The sequence below is a fragment of the Dendrobates tinctorius genome, unplaced genomic scaffold, assembly GCF_039654945.1.
Source record: "Dendrobates tinctorius isolate UK_male_01 unplaced genomic scaffold, ASM3965494v1 ptg000348l, whole genome shotgun sequence".
Taxonomy (NCBI): domain Eukaryota; kingdom Metazoa; phylum Chordata; class Amphibia; order Anura; family Dendrobatidae; genus Dendrobates; species Dendrobates tinctorius.
In genome coordinates, this window is record NW_027362014.1 from 515,686 (window position 1) to 538,137 (window position 22,452).

The 22,452-nt window shown below is 55.5% G+C and overlaps 1 protein-coding gene across 1 annotated transcript in view; it reads right to left on the reverse strand.

Annotated features, from left to right (window-relative positions):
• SLCO1C1 (solute carrier organic anion transporter family member 1C1) overlaps positions 1–22,452 on the reverse strand; it is a 245,412-nt gene that overhangs the window by 796 nt on the left and 222,164 nt on the right. The window lies entirely within an intron of this gene.

Here is a 22,452-nt window from a genome sequence, read left to right on the forward strand (position 1 = left end):
AGCAGGACCCTCTGTGTCTGTCAGCAGGACCCTCTGTGTCTGTCAGCAGGACCCCCTGTGTCTGTCAGCAGGACCCCCCGTGTCTGTCAGCAGGACCCTCCGTGTCTGTCAGCAGGACCCCCTGTGTCTGTCAGCAGGACCCTCTGTGTCTGCCAGTAGGACCCCCTGTCTGTCAGCAGGACCCCCCCGTGTCTGTGAGCAGGACCAACCCGTGTCTGTGAGCAGGACCCCCCATGTCTGTCAGCAAGACCCCCCGTGTCTGTCAGCAGGACCCCCGTATCTGTCAGCAGGACCCCCGTGTCTGTCAGCAGGACCCCCGGTGTCTGCCAGCAGGACCCCACGTGTCTGTCAGCAGGACCCCCGTGTCTGTCAGCAGGACCACCCGTGTCTGTCAGCAGGACCCTCTGTGTCTGTCAGCAGGACCCCCTGTGTCTGTCAGCAGGACCCCCTGTGTCTGTCAGCAGGACCCCCTCGTGTCTGTCAGCAGGTTCCCCCGTGTCTGTCAGCAGGACCCTCTGTGTCTGTCAGCAGGACCCCCTGTGTCTGTCAGCAGGACCCCCTCCGTGTCTGTCAGCAGGACCCTCCGTGTCTGTCAGCAGGACCCTCCGTGTCTGTAAGCAGGACCCCCCGTGTCTGTTAGCAGGACTCCCTGTGTCTGCCAGCAAGACCGTCTGTGTCTGTCAGCAGGACCCCCCGTGTCTGTCAGCAGGACCCTCTGTGTCTGTCAGCAGGACCCCCTGTGTCTGCCAGCAGGACCCTCTGTGTCTGTCAGCAGGACCCTCCGTGTCTATCAGCAGGACCCTCCGAGTCTGTCAGCAGGTCCCCCTTGTGTCTGTCAGCAGGTCCCCCTTGTGTCTGTCAGCAGGTCCCCCCTGTGTCTGTCAGCAGGACCCCCTGTGTCTGTCAGCAGGACCCTGCTTGTCTGTCAGCAGGTCGACCCCCGTGTCTGTCAGCAGGACCCTCTGTGTCTGTCAGCAGGACCCTCTGTGTCTGTCAGCAGGACCCCCTGTGTCTGTCAGCAGGACCCCCTGTGTCTGTCAGCAGGACCCCCCGTGTCTGTCAGCAGGACCCTCCGTGTCTGTCAGCAGGACCCCCTGTGTCTGTCAGCAGGACCCTCTGTGTCTGCCAGTAGGACCCCCTGTCTGTCAGCAGGACCCCCCCGTGTCTGTGAGCAGGACCAACCCGTGTCTGTGAGCAGGACCCCCCGTGTCTGTCAGCAAGACCCCCCGTGTCTGTCAGCAGGACCCCCGTATCTGTCAGCAGGACCCCCCATGTCTGTCAGCAGGACCCCCGTGTCTGCCAGCAGGACCCCCTGTGTGCTGATTCTACGCTCCAGTTCTTCCTCCACATTGCTGACTCTATTCTCCAGTTCTTCCTCCACATTGCTGATTCTACTCTCCAGTTCTTCCTCCACATTGCTGACTCCACTCTCCAGTTTTTCCTCCACATTGCTGATTCTACTCTCCAGTTTTTCCTCCACATTGCTGATTCTACTCTCCAGTTCTTCCTCCACATTGCTGACTCTACTCTCCAGTTTTTCCTCCACATTGCTGATTCTACTCTCCAGTTCTTCCTCCACATTGCTGATTCTACGCCCCAGTTCCTCCACATTGCTGACTCTACTCTCCAGTTCTTCCTCCACATTGCTGATTCTACCCTCCAGTTCTTCCTCCACATTGCTGATTCTACTCTCCAGTTCTTCCTCCACATTGCTGATTCTACTCTCCAGTTCTTCCTCCACATTGCTGACTCTACTCTCCAGTTCATCCTCCACATTGCTGACTCTACTCTCCAGTTTTTCCTCCACATTGCTGATTCTACTCTCCAGTTCTTCCTCCACATTGCTGATTCTACTCTCCAGTTCTTCTGCCACATTGCTGATTCTACACTCCAGTTTTTCCTACACATTGCTGATTCTACGCTCCAGTTCTTGCTCCACATTGCTGATTCTACCCTCCAGTTCTTCCTCCACATTGCTGATTCTACTCTCCAGTTCTTCCTCCACATTGCTGATTCTACCCTCCAGTTCTTCCTCCACATTGTTGATTCTACTCTCCAGTTCTTCCTCCACATTGCTGATTCTACTCTCCAGTTCTTCCTCCACATTGCTGATTCTACTCTCCAGTTCTTCCTCCACATTGCTGATTCTACTCTCCAGTTTTTCCTCCACATTGCTGATTCTACTCTCCAGTTCTTCCGCCACATTGCTGATTCTACCCTCCAGTTCTTCCGCCACATTGCTCATTCTACTCTCCAGTTCTTCCTCCACATTGCTGATTCTACCCTCCAGTTCTTCCTCCACATTGTTGATTCTACTCTCCAGTTCTTCCTCCACATTGCTGATTCTACTCTCCAGTTCTTCCTCCACATTGCTGATTCTACACTCCAGTTCTTCCTCCACATTGCTGACTCTACTCTCCAGTTTTTCCTACACATTGCTGATTCTACGCTCCAGTTCTTGCTCCACATTGCTGATTCTACCCTCCAGTTCTTCCTCCACATTGCTGATTCTACTCTCCAGTTCTTCCTCCACATTGCTGATTCTACCCTCCAGTTCTTCCTCCACATTGTTGATTCTACTCTCCAGTTCTTCCTCCACATTGCTGATTCTACTCTCCAGTTCTTCCTCCACATTGCTGATTCTACTCTCCAGTTCTTCCTCCACATTGCTGATTCTACTCTCCAGTTTTTCCTCCACATTGCTGATTCTACTCTCCAGTTCTTCCGCCACATTGCTGATTCTACCCTCCAGTTCTTCCGCCACATTGCTCATTCTACTCTCCAGTTCTTCCTCCACATTGCTGATTCTACCCTCCAGTTCTTCCTCCACATTGTTGATTCTACTCTCCAGTTCTTCCTCCACATTGCTGATTCTACTCTCCAGTTCTTCCTCCACATTGCTGATTCTACTCTCCAGTTCTTCCTCCACATTGCTGATTCTACTCTCCAGTTTTTCCTCCACATTGCTGATTCTACTCTCCAGTTCTTCCTCCACATTGCTGATTCTACTCTCCAGTTCTTCCTCCACATTGCTGATTCTATCTTCAGGTTTATCCAGTCTCTCACTTTGATGTGCTCACCTTCATCTCTTCAGTGTAATGGTGACTGTGGATTCCAGAGATTGTTGTATCTCTGGAACAAGCAATTTGGCCACTTCAGCTGCCAATGTTTTCCAAGTTGCGTATACCTCCCCCTCTCCTACTTCTTCTTGCTGAAGATTTAATGTTCTTCTTGCCTTTTGATATGTCCGGCACCATCTTGCCTCGTGGGGAGCTTCTCTGAGGTAATGGTGTGGTCTTGCAGGGGTCCTGTCCCTTAAGAGAAACCTCTCCTTACACTATTGGGAGGGCTTCTGGTAGTTTGTCTCAGTTTTTTCCTAAAATTGATTTGACAAGAAGATGTGTAGATACGTACATGTGTCTGTCAGCAGGACCCTCTGTGTCTGTCAGCAGGACCCCCTGTGTCTGTCAGCAGGACCCCCTCGTGTCTGTCAGCAGGTTCCCCCGTGTCTGTCAGCAGGACCCTCTGTGTCTGTCAGCAGGACCCCCTGTGTCTGTCAGCAGGACCCCCTCCGTGTCTGTCAGCAGGACCCTCCGTGTCTGTAAGCAGGACCCCCCGTGTCTGTTAGCAGGACTCCCCGTGTCTGTCAGCAGGACCCTCCGTGTCTGTAAGCAGGACCCCCCGTGTCTGTAAGCAGGACCCCCCGTGTCTGTTAGCAGGACTCCCTGTGTCTGCCAGCAAGACCGTCTGTGTCTGTCAGCAGGACCCCCCGTGTCTGTCAGCAGGACCCCCCGTGTCTGTCAGCAGGACCCCCCGTGTCTGCCAGCAGGACCCCTGTGTCTGCCAGCAGGACCCTCTGTCTGTCAGCAGGACCCCCTATATGTGTCAGTAGGACCCTCTGTGTCTGTCAGCAGGACCCTTTGTGTCTGTCAGCAGGACCCCCCGTGTCTGTCAGCAGGACCCCGCGTGTCTGTCAGCAGGACTCCGTGTCTGCCAGCAGAACTCCCTATGTTTCTCAGCAGGACCCCCTGTGTCTGTCAGCAGGACCCCCCCCGAGTCTGACAGCAGGACCCCCCCGTGTCTGTCAGCAGGACCCCCCCGTGTCTGTCAGCAGGACCCCCCATGTCTGTCAGCAGGACCCCCCGTGTCTGTCAGCAGGACCCCCCGTGTCTGTCAGCAGGACCCCCGTGTCTGCCAGCAGGACCCTCTGTCAGCAGCACCCCCTGTGTCTGTCAGCAGGACCCCCTGTGTCTGTCAGCAGGACCCCCTATGTCTGCCAGCAGGACCCCCCGTGTCTGCCAGCAGGACCCCCCATGTCTGTCAGCAGGACCCCCTGTGTCTGTCAGCAGGACCCCCTTGTCTGTCAGCAGGACCCCCCGTGTCTGTCAGCAGGACCCCCCGTGTCTGTCAGCAGGACCCTCCGTGTCTGTCAGCAGGACCCCCTCGTGTCTGTCAGCACAACCCACTGTGTCTGTCAGCACGACCCCCCCGTGTCTGTCAGCAGGACCCCTCCGTGTCTGTCAGCAGGACCCCCTGTGTCTGTCAGCAGGACCCCCCCGTGTCTGTCAGCAGGACCCCCTCGTGTCTGTCAGCACGACCCACTGTGTCTGTCAGCACGACCCCCCCGTGTCTGTCAGCAGGACCCCTCCGTGTCTGTCAGCAGGACCCCCTGTGTCTGTCAGCAGGACCCCCCCGTGTCTGTCAGCAGGACCCCCCCGTGTCTGTCAGCAGGACCCCCCGTGTCTGCCAGCAGGACCCCCCGTGTCTGCCAGCAGGACCCTCTGTCTGTCAGCAGGACCCCCTATATGTGTCAGCAGGACCCTCTGTGTCTGTCAGCAGGACCCTTTGTGTCTGTCAGCAGGACCCCCCATGTCTGTAAGCAGGACCCCCCGTGTCTTTCAGCAGGACCCCCCGTGTCTGTCAGCAGGACCCCCCGTGTCTGTCAACAGGACCCCCCGTGTCTGCCAGCAGAACTCCCCATGTCTGTCAGCAGGACCCCTGTGTCTGTCAGCAGGACCCCCCCCGTGTCTGTCAGCAGGACCCCCCCGTGTCTGTCAGCAGGACCCCCCCGTGTCTGTCAGCAGGACCCCCTGTGTCTGCCAGCAGGACCCTCTGTCAGCAGGACCCTCTGTGTCTGTCAGCAGCACCCCCTGTGTCTGTCAGCAGGACCCCGTGACTGTCAGCAGGACCCCATGTGTCTGTCAGCAGGACCCCCTATGTCTGCCAGCAGGACCCCCTGTGTCTGTCAGCAGGACCCCCTTGTCTGTCAGCAGGACCCCCCCGTGTCTGTCAGCAGGACCCCCTCGTGTCTGTCAGCAGGACCCCCCTCGTGTCTGTCAGCAGGACCCCCTCGTGTCTGCCAGCAGGACCCCACCGTGTTTGTCAGCAGGACCCCCCGTGTCTGTCAGCAGGACCCCCCCGTGTCTGTCAGCAGGACCCCCCGTGTCTGTCAGCAGGACCCTCTGTGTCTGTCAGCAGGACCCCCTGTGTCTGTCAGCAGGACGCTCTGTGTCTGTCAGCAGGACCCTCTGTGTCTGTCAGCAGGACTCCCTGTGTCTGTCAGCAGGACCCCCTCGTGTCTGTCAGCAGGACCCCCCGTGTCTGTCAGCAGGACCCCCCGTGTCTGTCAGCAGGACCCTCCGTGTCTGTCAGCAGGACCCCCTGTGTCTGCCAGTAGGACCCCCTGTCTGTCAGCAGGACCCCCCCGTGTCTGTCAGCAGGACCACCCGTGTCTGTGAGCAGGACCACCCGTGTCTGTGAGCAGGACCCCCCGTGTCTCTGAGCAGGACCCTCTGTGTCTGTCAGCAGGACCCCCTGTGTCTGTCAGCAGGACCCTCTGTGTCTGTCAGCAGGACCCCCTATGTCTGCCAGCAGGACCCCCTGTGTCTGTCAGCAGGACTCCCCGTATGTCAGCAGGACCCCCTGTGTCTGTCAGCAGGACCCCCTGTGTCTGTCAGCAGGACCCCCCCGTGTCTGTCAGCAGGACCCCCTCGTGTCTGTCAGCAGGACCCCCTCGTGTCTGTCAGCAGGACCCCCCGTATCTGTCAGCAGGACCCCTCGTGTCTGTCAGCAGGACCCCCTCGTGTCTGTCAGCAGGACCCCCTCGTGTCTGCCAGCAGGACCCCCTCGTGTCTGCCAGCAGGACCCCCCCGTATCTGTCAGCAGGACCCCCCGTATCTGTCAGCAGGACCCTCTGTGTCTGTCAGCAGGACCCCCTGTGTCTGTCAGCAGGACCCCCTGTGTCTGTCAACAGGACCCTCTGTGTGTCAGCAGGACCCCCTGTGTCTGTCAGCATCACCCCCTGTGTCTGTCAGCAGGTCCCCCCTGTGTCTGTCAGCAGGTCCCCCCTGTGTCTGTCAGCAGGACCCTCGGTGTCTGTCAGCAGGACCCTCGGTGTCTGTCAGCAGGACCCTCGGTGTCTGTCAGCAGGACCCCCCGTGTCTGTCAGCAGGACCCCCGTGCCTGTCAGCAGGACCCCCTTGTCTGTCAGCAGGACCCCCGTGTCTGTCAGCTGGACCCCCTGTGTCTGTTAGCAGGACCCCCGTGTCTGTCAGCAGGACCCTCTGTGTGTCAGCAGGACCCCCTGTGTCTGCCAGCTGGACCCCCTGTGTCTGTCAGCAGGTCCCCCCTGTGTCTGTCAGCAGGACCCCCCTGTGTCTGTCAGCAGGACCCCCGTGTCTGTCAGCAGGACCCCCGTGTCTGTCAGCAGGACCCCCTGTGTCTGTCAGCAGGACCCTGCTCCATACGCTCCGCACCATGCAGAACACATCAGTCATGTTTGCTCTGCGCGTTCTCCGGACTTTGTCATTCATTATTACATTATTCTCGGATCCCTGCTTGCAGTCAGAGAATGAAGTGTCTGCTGATCAGGTGCATGTCGCTGAGGGCTTGCTACAGTGTACTAAATGTGGTGTAGTGACCACTGTGTCCGCTAGGGGGCGCTGTGTGGATGTCCTAGGAGAGAGGATGAAGGCAGAATCCTGAATGACCGTTATGTATCTCAAGGTGGGTGGCCTTGAGATGGAGACATATGTGTGTGTTGATCAGCAGTGATACTGCTGAGGTGCTGTTTCAATGTGTCAGGGAGAAGTCTCCAGGTAGCTGGGGAGACGGGAGGACCCAGTTACCTACAAACCCACCCAGGGGGTGTTTAAGAACGCTATTGTAAAGTGTGTGAGTGGGTAAAGGACCTGCGATGAGGTCGTAGCCATGTGACCCGGTGGGCGTGGCTACGGACCAAATAAGGTAGGCTAGGGTAGGTCACAAGGGGTGAATGCCTGGACCTGGTTGGTCCGTTTTGGAAGGTCCCATCTGAGAGTGATGGGGCTGCCTTCTGACAGCAAGTGAACGCTGTGTGTAATGGCTGCACATGCCTGGTAATTCCCTGGAGGGAATGGATGTCTGCAGCGTGGTGAAGGAAACATGAGTGAACCCTGATGGGTGAGATAACTGAGGCTGAAGAGCCTGTGTATGCATAACCTGTGTGACCACAGGGGTTACAGAGCTGAACTCTGTCATGGCGTCCCCGGAAGAAGCAGGCGGCGAAACGCGTGTCGGGGTGAGGGGACGCTGGACCACACTCTCTTACATAGGTAACGATATATAATTTTCTCTGTGCACTATGGCACTTTCTTGATTAGGTTGCCTTACATGGTGACTGTGTTATTTACACACGGTCTCTGAGTATTTGGGCCTCTAGTTTACAGAGAGACTGTTCTCACGTTTGGGGAGTGATATTGTTTGTCTATTTTTGGACATTACTCATGGTCTTTTATAGAATGTAATCTGGATCATTGACATGTATTGTTATGTGATTGGCTTACATATGTTCTAGTCCGGGTTTATGTATTTTCTCCTCATGATGATTTTGTGAGTGTGCATAGCGTCCCCTATATGGCATTATGCTTTTGTCATTTTATAATTATTTTGAATAAAAGGATTTTTTAATATTATTGGGATCTCTTCTTTGTTCCATGTTATTTTTCATGGGATTTGTGCTTTATGGGGTTACGAAGGTGACAGCAGCCGCTGTGTGTGAGCGGCAGCCGGAGGTGTCGGAGATCGGTGACAGCAGGAGCTGTCATGGTGCCAGCAAAGACTTGTGTGGTATCGTTAAAAAGACATAAACTGTTGTGTGAACTGTGGTCTGAGAAGACCTGTAGAACGGACATGGGGAGATCCCAAAAGGGGGCGGTGGCCCAAATCGGGGTGGTAGCCCAAAAGGGATGGAGTCCAGAGGGTGGCGGTGACCCAAATCGGGGTGGTAGTCCAAAAAGGGGTGGAGTCCCACAGGGGGGCGGTGACCCAAATCGGGGTGGTCCAGAAAGGGGACAGTGTGTCAAAAGAGGAACAGCAATGTTCGTGTATGTTGTTTTCTGAATGTGGCATATTCTTTCTGGATAATGACGGGCCACAGATGTGTACCGTAATTCTGCACCGAGAAGGAGTCTCAGGTCGGCTGGACTCAAATTGTCAGGTGACTCTGACAGGATCTCCTCTCACTTTCTGTCTGACCGAGAGAATGGTCCAGGTTCGCTGTAAACATGGGGTCACGGTGAACTATATGGTAGACAGAGTGATGTTTGAGGGGCCCATAGGTGGTGAGTGCCAAGGGGCGGGATACCACGGGACTTAGTCTATGCCTTGGAAAGGGGCCGGGACTTTATCGTGTTTGATGACATATGGCAGGAGGTTGGAGACGTTTCTACTGTTGGGCTAACAGGTATTGAGACGTGACTGCTCCTGACGTGGACAGGTCAGAGGTAGATGTGACCGGACGAAGCGGTACGTCTGCCCAACGAACGGATCTGACGTTTCGTGACAGGACTGACGGTGACCTGATTGATAAGACGGCTGAAGTATTCACACAGTTAGTGGGTAACTGGAAGGATTACTTGACAGGCCGGGGTGACTCAGACTCTGGGGGTAACTGTGGCTCTGAGAGAGAAAGGGAGCACAGAATAGAAGAGCTAGAGAAAGAAGTCTCTGACCACAAAGGTCACCTGTCAACGTGGCAAAACATGAACAAGACCCTTAGGGAAGAGATGGAAGAACTCAGAGGAGTAGTAAAAGGTCTTCTGCGGGAGAAGCGCTTGGACAGAGACGTACAGCGGCCGGGTCCGACTGGTGGTGGGACGGAGCTGCCGGTGCCCGTCTTGGCAGAGGGTCGTGAAGAGATAAAATCTTGTGAAGTTGGTGAGCTAAGAACTGAAGAAGACAGTTATCCAGTCGGGTCAACTGTAGTGAGGGAAGTGTCTGTGGTAAAGCCAGAGCTTCCGGTCCAGGAAGAGAGCCAGACCATGACCTTCAAGTCTGTGATCGAGGTACCCGAAGACATGCAAGAAGCTTGTGCTGAGGAAGGTGTGCATGAGGCTTTCAAGGAGTTGGTCAAGGCGTGTAAGGTGCACTGGGCACCTGAGACTCGGCAGTTGGTGATAATATCAGCCAGGGAAGATACAGCAAACCGGGTAGCTGTCCTGAAAGAGATGCATTTGCAATGTTTCCACGCCAAACAGTTGGTCAGGCGGAGTAATATGAACGCTGCTCGACGCCTAGAGTTAGCAAGGGAGGCTATGAATCGGCTGGGTTTGCGAAAAGATGTAGTTCCCGTATCCAAAGGTCTGATTTGGAGAATTATCGGAAGACTCGGGAAGGTAATGCAAGACCTTGTAAATATCTCCGGTGTGGTGAGGGTGAGGATCCCCCCGGATGATAAAGACCAGGTATCCAGTAAAGAGGCCATGGTGCCCATCATGGTGGTTGGCTCCGTAGAAAGCCTGAGAAACTTTCGGATGCTCTTGGAGTATTGAGTGGGGTACCTACAAGAGATTGAGCAGTTGAGGCTGGACCGTCGGCGGATCAATAAAGAGGTACGGGACACCAGGTGGCGGCCGCCTTCAACCCAAGATGTAAGGACCCGAAGAGTTCCTCCAAGTAGTGACATGGCAGGTGGCCGAAGAATGTCAGCAAATGGCAGTTCAACGGGTAGTACAAGGCTGAGAGACCTTAGGCCCTGTGAGACGCTGAATGGGTCAGACTCAGGCCAGACAGTAGGCTCGATTAAGATTTATGACAGCACCAACCGGGAGAGCCGGTCAGTGAGAGAAAGGAGTGTGGTGACTAAACAGTGTCTGATGACGCAGACAGACCAGGACTGGAGGGTCAAAGACAACGACCGGTATTCTGACCTCTGGAGGCGGGGGAGGCCTAATGTAGGATGAGACCGTATGACGGACAGAGACGGATCTCCCGACCTGTGGGGCAAGGTGTAATAAGTGCCCAGTCTCGAGATCCTAGTGTAATGTTGTGTGTTCAACCCCAAAAGTTTGAACAGAGGGGGGAGGTATGTGGTGTAGTGACCGCTGTGTCTGCTTGGGGGCGTTGTGGCTGTCCTAGGAGGATGAATGGCAGAATCCTGAATGACCGTTATGTATCTCAAGGTGGGTGGCCTTGAGATGGAGACATATGTGTGTGTTGATCAGCAGTGATACTGCTGAGGTGCTGTTTCAATGTGTCAAGGAGAAGTCTCCAGGTAGCTGGGGAGACGGGAGGACCCAGTTACCTACAAACCCACCAAGGGGGTGTGTTTAAGAACGCTATTGTAAAGTGTGTGAGTGGGTAAAGGACCTGCGATGAGGTCGCAGCCATGTGACCCGGTGGGCGTAGCTATGGACCATATAAGGTGGCCAGGGTAGGTCACAAGGGGTGAATGCCTGGACCTGGTTGGTCCATTTTGGAAGGTCCCATCTGAGAGAGATGGGGCTGCCTTCTGACAGCAAGTGAATGCTGTGTGTAATGGCTGCATGTGCCTGGTAATTCATTGGAGGGAATGGACGTCTGCAGTAGGGTGAAGGAACCATGAGTGAACCCTGATGGGTGAGATAACTGAGGCTGAAGAGCATGTGTATGCATAACCTGTGTGACCACAGGGATTACAGAGCTGAACTCTGTCATGGACGCTATGCTGATGTTATGAAGTTTGTTACTGCTGTGGGTTTATGATGCCTAATAAACCGCATGGACTATGATTGTTTTATGGAAAACCCGTGCCGAAACTGGTTTTGTGGCTGCTAAGCGAGTATCCCCTACTTGAATGACAGCGCTACCTTACATAATGTAAGAGTTATCAGGCAGGAATCCAGGGAGATTTACCAGAGCTGAAGAGAAATCCCCTGACCATGCATAAAACTTGCAAACTGATCCATTGTAGCAAAATGCTACAGAGCCGGACTTGGGGGTCCCAGTCACCATACTGTTCATATAGTAAGGATCTGCCACCATGTCACCGCCAACCAACGAAGCAGTGACAGTGTGCCAGCCGAATGGACGACCCTCTATAGGTAAGCACGACTGGACCCCTCCAGAAGTTCTGCCTGGAGTACTGCCTTCACCCGTGTATGACCTCTGCAGCCACCCTCAGCTAATGTCATTGGCACCTCTCATCCCTCGCTCCTGTCTGCAGCCGCCCTCACCTAATATCATTGGCACCTCTCAGCCCTCGCTCCTGTCTGCAGCTGCCCTCACCGAATGGCATTGGCACATCTCATCACTCGTTCCTGTCTGCAGTCGCCCTCACCTAATATCATTGGCACCTCTCATCCCTCTCTCCTGTCTGCAGCCGCCCTCACCTAATATCATTGGCACCTCTCATCATTCGCTCCTGTCTGCAGCCGCCCTCACCTAATATCATTGGCACCTCTCATCCCTCACTCCTGTCCGCAGCTGCCCTCACCTAATATCATTGGCACCTCTCATCCCTCGCTCCTGTCTGCAGCCGCCCTCACCTAATATCATTGGAACCTCTCATCCCTCTCTCCTGTCTGCAGCCGCCCTCACCTAATATCATTGGCACCTCTCATCATTCGCTCCTGTCTGCAGCCGCCCTCACCTAATATCATTGGCACCTCTCATCCCTCGCTCCTGTCTGCAGCCATCCTCACTTAATATCATTGGCACCTCTCGTACCTCGCTCCTGTCTGCAGCCGCCCTGACCGAATGTCACTGACACCTCTCGTCCCTCGCTCCTGTCTGCAGCTGCCCTCACCTAATGTCATTGGCACCTCTCATCCCTCGCTCCTGTCTGCAGCCGCCCTCACCTAATATCACTGGCACCTCTCGTCCCTCGCTCCTGTCTGCAGCTGCCCTCACCTAATGTCATTGGCACCTCTCGTCCCTCGCTCCTGTGTGCAGCCGCCGTTAACTAATATCATTGGCGCCTCTCATCCCTCGCTCCTGTCTGCAGCTGCCCTCACCTAATTTCATTGGCACCTCTCATCCCTCGCTCCTGTCTGCAGCCGCCCTCACCTAATATCACTGGCACCTCTCGTCCCTCGCTCCTGTCTGCAGCTGCCCTCACCTAATGTCATTGGCACCTCTCGTCCCTCGCTCCTGTCTACAGCCGCCGTTAACTAATATCATTGGCACCTCTCATCACTCGCTCCTGTCTGCAGCCGCCCTCACCTAATATCATTGGCACCTCTCGTCCCTCGCTCCTGTCTGCAGCCGCCCTCACCTAATGTCATTGGCACCTCTCGTCCCTTGCTCCTGTCTGCAGCCGCCGATAACTAATATCATTGGCACCTCTCGTCCCTCGCTCCTGTCTGCAGACGCCCTGACCGAATGTCACTGACACCTCTCGTCCCTCGCTCCTGTCTGCAGCCGCCGTTAACTAATATCATTGGCACCTCTCGTCCCTCGCTCCTGTCTGCAGCCGCCGTTAACTAATATCATTGGCACCTCTCATCCCTCGCTCCTGTCTGCAGCCGCCCTCACCTAATATCACTGGCACCTCTCGTCCCTCGCTCCTGTCTGCAGCCGCCATCACCTAATATCACTGGCACCTCTCGTCCCTCGCTCCTGTCTGCAGACGCCCTGACCGAATGTCACTGACACCTCTCATCCCTCGCTCGTGTCTGCAGCCGCCCTCACCTAATATCATTGGCACCTCTCATCCCTCGCTCCTGTCTGCAGACGCCCTGACCGAATGTCACTGACACCTCTCATCCCTCGCTCCTGTCTGCAGATGCCCTCACCTAATATCACTGGCACCTCTCGTCCCTCGCTCCTGTCTGAAGCCGCCCTCACCTAATATCATTGGCACCTCTCATCCCTCGCTCCTGTCTGCAGCCGCCGTTAACTAATATCATTGGCACCTCTCATCCCTCGCTCCTGTCTGCAGCCGCTGCTAAATAATATCATTGGCACCTCTCATCCCTCGCTCCTGTCTGCAGCCGCCGTTAACTAATATCATTGGCACCTCTCGTCCCTCGCTCCTGTCTGCAGCCGCTGCTAAATAATATCATTGGAACCTCTCATCCCTCGCTCCTGTCTGCAGGTGCCGTTAACTAATATCATTGGCACCTCTCATCCCTCGCTCCTGTGTGCAGCCGCCCTCACCTAATATCATTGGCACCTCTCATCCCTCGCTCCTGTCTGCAGCCGCCCTCACCTAATATCACTGGCACCTCTCGTCCCTCGCTCCTGTCTGCAGCCGCCCTGACCGAATGTCACTGACACCTCTCATCCCTCGCTCCTGTCTGCAGCCGTCCTCACCTAATATCATTGGCACCTCTCGTCCCTCGCTCCTGTCTGCAGCCGCCGATAACTAATATCATTGGCACCTCTCATCCCTCGCTCCTGTCTGCAGACGCCCTCACCTAATATCATTGGCACCTCTCATCCCTCGCTCCTGTCTGCAGCCGCCCTCACCTAATATCATTGGCACCCCTCGTCCCTCGCTCCTGTCTGCAGCCGCCGTTAAATAATATCATTGGAACCTCTCATCCCTCGCTCCTGTCTGCAGCCGCCGTTAACTAATATCATTGGCACCTCTTGTCCCTCGCTCCTGTATGCAGCCGCCCTCACCTAATATCATTGGCGCCTCTCGTCCCTCGCTCCTGTCTGCAGCCGCCCTCACCTAATATCATTGGCACCTCTCATCCCTCGCTCCTGTCTGCAGCCGCCCTCACCTAATATCATTGGCACCTCTCATCCCTCGCTCCTGTCTGCAGCCGCCCTCACCTAATATCATTGGCACCTCTCATCCCTCGCTCCTGTCTGCAGCCGCCCTCACCTAATATCATTGGCACCTCTCATCCCTCGCTCCTGTCTGCAGCCGCCCTCACCTAATATCATTGGCACGTCTCATCCCTCGCTCCTGTCTGCAGCCACCCTCACCTAATATCATTGGCACCTCTCATCCCTCGCTCCTGTCTGCAGCCGCCATTAACTAATATCATTGGCACCTCTTGTCCCTTGCTCCTGTCTGCAGCCGCCGTTAACTAATATCATTAGCACCTCTCATCCCTCGCTCCTGTCTGCAGGTGCCGTTAACTAATATCATTGGCACCTCTCATCCCTCGCTCCTGTCTGCAGCCGCCCTCACCTAATATCATTGGCACCTCTCATCCCTCGCTCCTGTCTGCAGCCGCCCTCACCTAACATCATTGGCACCTCTCATCCCTCGCTCCTGTCTGCAGCCGCCCTCACCTAATATCATTGGCACCTCTCATCCCTCGCTCCTGTCTGCAGCCGCCCTCACCTAATATCATTGGCACCTCTCATCCCTCGCTCCTGTCTGCAGCCGCCCTCACCTAATATCATTGGCACCTCTCGTCCCTCGCTCCTGTCTGCAGCCACCCTCACCTAATATCATTGGCACCTCTCATCCCTCGCTCCTGTCTGCAGCCGCCATTAACTAATATCATTGGCACCTCTTGTCCCTTGCTCCTGTCTGCAGCCGCCGTTAACTAATATCATTAGCACCTCTCATCCCTCGCTCCTGTCTGCAGGTGCCGTTAACTAATATCATTGGCACCTCTCATCCCTCGCTCCTGTCTGCAGCCGCCCTCACCTAATATCATTGGCACCTCTCATCCCTCGATCCTGTCTGCAGCCGCCGTTAACTAATATCATTGGCACCTCTCATCCCTCGCTCCTGTCTGCAGCCGCCGTTAAATAATATCATTGGAACCTCTCATCCCTCGATCCTGTCTGCAGCCGCCGTTAACTAATATCATTGGCACCTCTCATCCCTCGATCCTGTCTGCAGCCGCCGTTAACTAATATCATTGGCACCTCTCGTCCCTCGCTCCTGTCTGCAGCCGCCGTTAACTAATATCATTGGCACCTCTCATCCCTCGCTCCTGTCTGCAGCAGCCGTTAACTAATATCATTGGCACCTCTCATCCCTCGCTCCTGTCTGCAGCCGCCGATAACTAATATCATTGGCACCTCTCATCCCTCGCTCCTGTCTGCAGCAGCCGTTAACTAATATCATTGGCACCTCTCATCCCTCGCTCCTGTCTGCAGCCGCCGATAACTAATATCAATGGCACCTCTTGTCCCTCGCTCCTGTCTGCAGCCGCAGTAAACTAATATCATTGGCACCTCTCATCCCTCGCTCCTGTCTGCAGCCGCCCTCACCTAATATCATTGGCACCTCTCATCCCTCGCTCCTGTCTGCAGCCGCCCTCACCTAATATCATTGGCACCTCTCATCCCTCGCTCCTGTCTGCAGCCGCCCTCACCTAATATCATTGGCACGTCTCATCCCTCGCTCCTGTCTGCAGCCACCCTCACCTAATATCATTGGCACCTCTCATCCCTCGCTCCTGTCTGCAGCCGCCATTAACTAATATCATTGGCACCTCTTGTCCCTTGCTCCTGTCTGCAGCCGCCGTTAACTAATATCATTAGCACCTCTCATCCCTCGCTCCTGTCTGCAGGTGCCGTTAACTAATATCATTGGCACCTCTCATCCCTCGCTCCTGTCTGCAGCCGCCCTCACCTAATATCATTGGCACCTCTCATCCCTCGCTCCTGTCTGCAGCCGCCCTCACCTAACATCATTGGCACCTCTCATCCCTCGCTCCTGTCTGCAGCCGCCCTCACCTAATATCATTGGCACCTCTCATCCCTCGCTCCTGTCTGCAGCCGCCCTCACCTAATATCATTGGCACCTCTCATCCCTCGCTCCTGTCTGCAGCCGCCCTCACCTAATATCATTGGCACCTCTCGTCCCTCGCTCCTGTCTGCAGCCACCCTCACCTAATATCATTGGCACCTCTCATCCCTCGCTCCTGTCTGCAGCCGCCATTAACTAATATCATTGGCACCTCTTGTCCCTTGCTCCTGTCTGCAGCCGCCGTTAACTAATATCATTAGCACCTCTCATCCCTCGCTCCTGTCTGCAGGTGCCGTTAACTAATATCATTGGCACCTCTCATCCCTCGCTCCTGTCTGCAGCCGCCCTCACCTAATATCATTGGCACCTCTCATCCCTCGATCCTGTCTGCAGCCGCCGTTAACTAATATCATTGGCACCTCTCATCCCTCGCTCCTGTCTGCAGCCGCCGTTAAATAATATCATTGGAACCTCTCATCCCTCGATCCTGTCTGCAGCCGCCGTTAACTAATATCATTGGCACCTCTCATCCCTCGATCCTGTCTGCAGCCGCCGTTAACTAATATCATTGGCACCTCTCGTCCCTCGCTCCTGTCTGCAGCCGCCGTTAACTAATATCATTGGCACCTCTCATCCCTCGCTCCTGTCTGCAGCAGCCGTTAACTAATATCATTGGCACCTCTCATCCCTCGCTCCTGTCTGCAGCCGCCGATAACTAATATCATTGGCACCTCTCATCCCTCGCTCCTGTCTGCAGCAGCCGTTAACTAATATCATTGGCACCTCTCATCCCTCGCTCCTGTCTGCAGCCGCCGATAACTAATATCATTGGCACCTCTCATCCCTCGCTCCTGTCTGCAGCAGCCGTTAACTAATATCATTGGCACCTCTCATCCCTCACTCCTGTCTGCAGCCGCCGTTAACTAATATCATTGGCACCTCTCGTCCCTCGCTCCTGTCTGCAGCAGCCGTTAACTAATATCAATGGCACCTCTCATCCCTCGCTCCTGTCTGCAGCTGCCCTCACCTAATGTCATTGGCACCTCTCGTCCCTCGCTCCTGTCTGCAGCCGCCGCTAAATAATATCATTGGAACCTCTCATCCCTCGCTCCTGTCTGCAGCCGCCCTCACCTAATATCATTGGCGCCTCTCGTCCCTCGCTCCTGTCTGCAGCTGCCCTCACCTAATGTCATTGGCACCTCTCGTCCCTCGCTCCTGTCTGCAGCCGCCGATAACTAATATCATTGGCACCTCTCATCCCTCGCTCCTGTCTGCAGCCGCCGTTAATTAATATCATTGGCGCCTCTCATCCCTCGCTCCTGTCTGCAGAAGCCGTTAACTAATATCATTGGCACCTCTCGTCCCTCGCTCCTGTCTGCAGCCGCCGTTAACTAATATCATTGGCACCTCTCGTCCCTCGCTCCTGTCTGCAGCAGCCGTTAACTAATATCAATGGCACCTCTCATCCCTCGCTCCTGTCTGCAGCTGCCCTCACCTAATGTCATTGGCACCTCTCGTCCCTCGCTCCTGTCTGCAGCCGCCGCTAAATAATATCATTGGAACCTCTCATCCCTCGCTCCTGTCTGCAGCCGCCCTCACCTAATATCATTGGCGCCTCTCGTCCCTCGCTCCTGTCTGCAGCTGCCCTCACCTAATATCATTGGCACCTCTCGTCCCTCGCTCCTGTCTGCAGCCGCCGCTAAATAATATCATTGGAACCTCTCATCCCTCGCTCCTGTCTGCAGCCGCCCTCACCTAATATCATTGGCGCCTCTCGTCCCTCGCTCCTGTCTGCAGCTGCCCTCACCTAATATCATTGGCACCTCTCATCCCTCTCTCCTGTCTGCAGCCGCCGTTAACTAATATCATTGGCGCCTCTCGTCCCTCGCTTCTGTCTGCAGCTGCCCTCACCTAATATCATTGGCACCTCTCATCCCTCGTTCCTGTCTGCAGCCGCCCTCACCTAATATCATTGGCACCTCTCATCCCTCTCTCCTGTCTGCAGCCGCCCTCACCTAATATCATTGGCACCTCTCATCCCTCGCTCCTGTCTGCAGCCGCCCTCACCTAATATCATTGGCGCCTCTCGTCCCTCGCTCCTGTCTGCAGCTGCCCTCACCTAATATCATTGGCACCTCTCATCCCTCTCTCCTGTCTGCAGCCGCCCTCACCTAATATCATTGGCACCTCTCATCCCTCGCTCCTGTCTGCAGCCGCCCTCACCTAATATCATTGGCGCCTCTCGTCCCTCGCTCCTGTCTGCAGCTGCCCTCACCTAATATCATTGGCACCTCTCGTCCCTCGCTCCTGTCTGCAGCCGCCGATAACTAATATCATTGGCGCCTCTCATCCCTCGCTCCTGTCTGCAGCTGCCCTCACCTAATGTCATTGGCACCTCTCATCCCTCGCTCCTGTCTGCAGCCGCCGTTAACTAATATCATTGGCACCTCTCGTCCCTCGCTCCTGTCTGCAGCCGCCGATAACTAATATCATTGGCACCTCTCATCCCTCGCTCCTGTCTACAGCCGCCCTCACCTAATATCATTGGCAGCTCTCGTCCCTCGCTCCTGTCTGCAGCCGCCGCTAAATAATATCATTGGAACCTCTCATCCCTCGCTCCTGTCTGCAGCCGCCCTCACCTAATATCATTGGCGCCTCTCGTCCCTCGCTCCTGTCTGCAGCCGCCCTCACCTAATATCATTGGCGCCTCTCGTCCCTCGCTCCTGTCTGCAGCCGCCCTCACCTAATATCATTGGCACCTCTCGTCCCTCGCTCCTGTCTGCAGCCGCCGTTAACTAATATCATTGGCACCTCTCGTCCCTCGCTCCTGTCTGCAGCCGCCGATAACTAATATCATTGGCACCTCTCATCCCTCGCTCCTGTCTACAGCCGCCCTCACCTAATATCATTGGCAGCTCTCGTCCCTCGCTCCTGTCTGCAGCCGCCGCTAAATAATATCATTGGAACCTCTCATCCCTCGCTCCTGTCTGCAGCCGCCCTCACCTAATATCATTGGCGCCTCTCGTCCCTCGCTCCTGTCTGCAGCCGCCCTCACCTAATATCATTGGCGCCTCTCGTCCCTCGCTCCTGTCTGCAGCTGCCCTCACCTAATATCATTGGCACCTCTCATCCCTCGCTCCTGTCTGCAGCCGCCCTCACCTAATATCATTGGAACCTCTCATCCCTCGCTCCTGTCTGCAGGTGCCGTTAACTAATATCACTGGCACCTCTCGTCCCTCGCTCCTGTCTGCAGCCGCCCTGACCGAATGTCACTGACACCTCTCATCCCTCGCTCCTGTCTGCAGCCGCCCTCACCTAATATCATTGGAACCTCTCATCCCTCGCTCCTGTCTGCAGCCGCTGTTAACTAATATCATTGGCACCTCTCATCCCTCACTCCTGTCTGCAGCCGCCCTCACCTAATATCATTGGCACCTCTCATCCCTCGCTCCTGTCTGCAGCCGCCCTCACCTAATATCATTGGCACCTCTCATCCCTCGCTCCTGTCTGCAGCCGCCCTCACCTAATATCATTGGCACCTCTCATCCCTCGCTCCTGTCTGCAGGTGCCGTTAACTAATATCATTGGCACCTCTCATCCCTCGCTCCTGTCTGCAGCCGCCCTCACCTAATATCATTGGCACCTCTCATCCCTCGCTCCTGTCTGCAGCCGCCCTCACCTAATATCATTGGCACCTCTCATCCCTCGCTCCTGTCTGCAGGTGCCGTTAACTAATATCATTGGCACCTCTCATCCCTCGCTCCTGTCTGCAGCCGCCCTCACCTAATGTCATTGGCACCTCTCATCCCTCGCTCCTGTCTGCAGCCGCAGTAAACTAATATCATTGGCAGCTCTCATCCCTCGCTCCTGTCTGCAGCCGCCCTCACCTAATATCATTGGAACCTCTCATCCCTCGCTCCTGTCTGCAGCCGCTGTTAACTAATATCATTGGCACCTCTCATCCCTCACTCCTGTCTGCAGCCGCCCTCACCTAATATCATTGGCACCTCTCATCCCTCGCTCCTGTCTGCAGCCGCCCTCACCTAATATCATTGGCACCTCTCATCCCTCGCTCCTGTCTGCAGCCGCCCTCACCTAATATCATTGGCACCTCTCATCCCTCGCTCCTGTCTGCAGGTGCCGTTAACTAATATCATTGGCACCTCTCATCCCTCGCTCCTGTCTGCAGCCGCCCTCACCTAATATCATTGGCACCTCTCATCCCTCGCTCCTGTCTGCAGCCGCCCTCACCTAATATCATTGGCACCTCTCATCCCTCGCTCCTGTCTGCAGGTGCCGTTAACTAATATCATTGGCACCTCTCATCCCTCGCTCCTGTCTGCAGCCGCCCTCACCTAATATCATTGGCGCCTCTCGTCCCTCGCTCCTGTCTGCAGCTGCCCTCACCTAATATCATTGGCACCTCTCGTCCCTCGCTCCTGTCTGCAGCCGCCGATAACTAATATCATTGGCGCCTCTCATCCCTCGCTCCTGTCTGCAGCTGCCCTCACCTAATGTCATTGGCACCTCTCATCCCTCGCTCCTGTCTGCAGCCGCCGTTAACTAATATCATTGGCACCTCTCGTCCCTCGCTCCTGTCTGCAGCCGCCGATAACTAATATCATTGGCACCTCTCATCCCTCGCTCCTGTCTACAGCCGCCCTCACCTAATATCATTGGCAGCTCTCGTCCCTCGCTCCTGTCTGCAGCCGCCGCTAAATAATATCATTGGAACCTCTCATCCCTCGCTCCTGTCTGCAGCCGCCCTCACCTAATATCATTGGCGCCTCTCGTCCCTCGCTCCTGTCTGCAGCCGCCCTCACCTAATATCATTGGCGCCTCTCGTCCCTCGCTCCTGTCTGCAGCCGCCCTCACCTAATATCATTGGCACCTCTCGTCCCTCGCTCCTGTCTGCAGCCGCCGTTAACTAATATCATTGGCACCTCTCGTCCCTCGCTCCTGTCTGCAGCCGCCGATAACTAATATCATTGGCACCTCTCATCCCTCGCTCCTGTCTACAGCCGCCCTCACCTAATATCATTGGCAGCTCTCGTCTCTCGCTCCTGTCTGCAGCCGCCGCTAAATAATATCATTGGAACCTCTCATCCCTCGCTCCTGTCTGCAGCCGCCCTCACCTAATATCATTGGCGCCTCTCGTCCCTCGCTCCTGTCTGCAGCCGCCCTCACCTAATATCATTGGCGCCTCTCGTCCCTCGCTCCTGTCTGCAGCTGCCCTCACCTAATATCATTGGCACCTCTCATCCCTCGCTCCTGTCTGCAGCCGCCCTCACCTAATATCATTGGAACCTCTCATCCCTCGCTCCTGTCTGCAGGTGCCGTTAACTAATATCACTGGCACCTCTCGTCCCTCGCTCCTGTCTGCAGCCGCCCTGACCGAATGTCACTGACACCTCTCATCCCTCGCTCCTGTCTGCAGCCGCCGTTAACTAATATCATTGGCACCTCTCATCCCTCACTCCTGTCTGCAGCCGCCCTCACCTAATATCATTGGCACCTCTCATCCCTCGCTCCTGTCTGCAGCCGCCCTCACCTAATATCATTGGCACCTCTCATCCCTCGCTCCTGTCTGCAGCCGCCCTCACCTAATATCATTGGCACCTCTCATCCCTCGCTCCTGTCTGCAGGTGCCGTTAACTAATATCATTGGCACCTCTCATCCCTCGCTCCTGTCTGCAGCCGCCCTCACCTAATATCATTGGCACCTCTCATCCCTCGCTCCTGTCTGCAGCCGCCCTCACCTAATATCATTGGCACCTCTCATCCCTCGCTCCTGTCTGCAGGTGCCGTTAACTAATATCATTGGCACCTCTCATCCCTCGCTCCTGTCTGCAGCCGCCCTCACCTAATATCATTGGCAGCTCTCGTCCCTCGCTCCTGTCTGCAGCTGCCCTCACCTAATATCATTGGCACCTCTCATCCCTCGCTCCTGTCTGCAGCCGCAGTAAACTAATATCATTGGCAGCTCTCATCCCTCGCTCCTGTCTGCAGCCGCCCTCACCTAATATCATTGGCACCTCTCGTCCCTCGCTCCTGTCTGCAGCCGCCGTTAACTAATATCATTGGAACCTCTCATCCCTCGATCCTGTCTGCAGCCGCCGTTAACTAATATCATTGGCACCTCTCATCCCCTGCTCCTGTCTGCAGCCGCCGTTAAATAATATCATTGGAACCTCTCATCCCTCGCTCCTGTCTGCAGCCGCCCTCACTTAATATCATTGGCACCTCTCATCCCTCGCTCCTGTCTGCAGCCGCCCTCACCTAATATCATTGGCACCTCTCGTCCCTCGCTCCTGTCTGCAGCCGCCCTCACCTAATATCATTGGCACCTCTCATCCCTCGCTCCTGTCTGCAGCCGCTGTTAACTAATATCATTGGCACCTCTCATCCCTCGCTCCTGTCTGCAGCCGCCCTCACCTAATATCATTGGCACCTCTCGTCCCTCGCTCCTGTCTGCAGCCGCCCTCACCTAATATCATTGGCACCTCTCGTCCCTCGCTCCTGTCTGCAGCCGCCGTTAACTAATATCA